The sequence below is a fragment of the Olea europaea genome, unplaced genomic scaffold (assembly GCF_002742605.1).
Source record: "Olea europaea var. sylvestris unplaced genomic scaffold, O_europaea_v1 scaffold978, whole genome shotgun sequence".
In the NCBI taxonomy this organism is placed as follows: Eukaryota; Viridiplantae; Streptophyta; class Magnoliopsida; order Lamiales; family Oleaceae; genus Olea; species Olea europaea.
The window spans coordinates 64,366-65,874 of record NW_019268287.1 but is presented as its reverse complement, the minus strand read 5'-3'; positions in this window follow the sequence as shown (position 1 = coordinate 65,874).

The window sequence follows — 1,509 nt, the reverse complement described above, 5'->3', positions numbered from 1 at the left end:
ACATAGCAGGGCATCGATCAGCTACTCAGAAAACTGTATGTTGCGCAAGGAATACAATGATCATAAGCATGATCGACGTAATATGTTTGTGTGCTCGTTATCCAGCAAATCTAATACCAAAGTGAAGCTAGCAAAGTTTCAATCTGTAGCAATTACAATTATTATATATAGAATTTAATAAAAAAGCATAGATAATTTATTAACTTAAACATAGACTTGCAACGCGAACAGCAGTCCATATGCATCGTACCTGCACTTGGTCCTATCCCCTTAGGCATCAAAAACCCTTTCCTAAAGACACGTAATATATCTACAAAGCATCTCGATCCTATGAATAATTGTTGAAGGTATCGATGTCATCAACAACCTCCAAATGGAAAATGTCAATTGATGTGTTCTTTTAATGACACCTAAGTACGCTTTCGAGGATAAGCAACAAGCCCAGTTTCAGCTTATCAGACATTTGATCGCGTCCCTTGAATACATCTCCCAACTGTGCTAGAGTAACTGTCGTCTATCCATGAAAATATTTATTCAACAACCTCCTGATCCTCGAAATACGGGCCCTCATTGCTTTTTCATCCATACATCATAATCTAGTGATGAGGGCAAACTGAAATATGGAAATGTCGCTACCTTGCCCTCAAGATCAAAATGGAGGGTATCTCCGTCAACTAACTTAAGCAGTTGACATAGCAGGGCATCGATCAGCTACTCAGAAAACTGTATGTTGCGCAAGGAATACAATTATCATAAGCATGATCGACGTAATATGTTTGTGTGCTCGTTATCCAGCAAATCTAATACCAAAGTGAAGCTAGCAAAGTTTCGATTCGACATAACTTTACCAGGATCTATTTGACGACGTCGTCCAAATGATATTTCATCCTGTAAAATTTCAAATATTAGAACATTGTGTAAGAGATAATAGATAAAGTATAATATTAGAAAATTAAACTAACAAACTGCTACTACACGCAATAATCAACAGATAATGGAATAAAGGAAATGAAAGAAAAGAAATATTAATTATTTATGTATATTATTTATTTTATTATTTAATTAGTTATTGCAATTGTTTATGTATATTACTTATTTAATTTTTAATTATTTAATTTAATTATTTTAATAATACAAAACTTAATTGTTTATTTTAATATTTTAATAACTTATTTTAATTGCTTACTTTAATTATTTTATAATAATTTGATTTTTTACTCAATTATCTAAATAATTATTTTAATTGTTTATGTATATTATTTATTTTAATTGCTTATTTAATCTTTTATTTTAATATTTTAATTACTAATTTTAATTGCGTAATTTAGTTATTTTATTAATACTTAGTATTTCATTCTTCAAATAATTAACTTATTTAAACATTTTTTAATTACTTTAATTAATTATTTATATTAATTAACTACCTAATTATTTATTCCATAAAATTGTTTATATAATAACTAATAACTAAATAACAATTAAAATAAATAACATAAATAAGTAATTAAA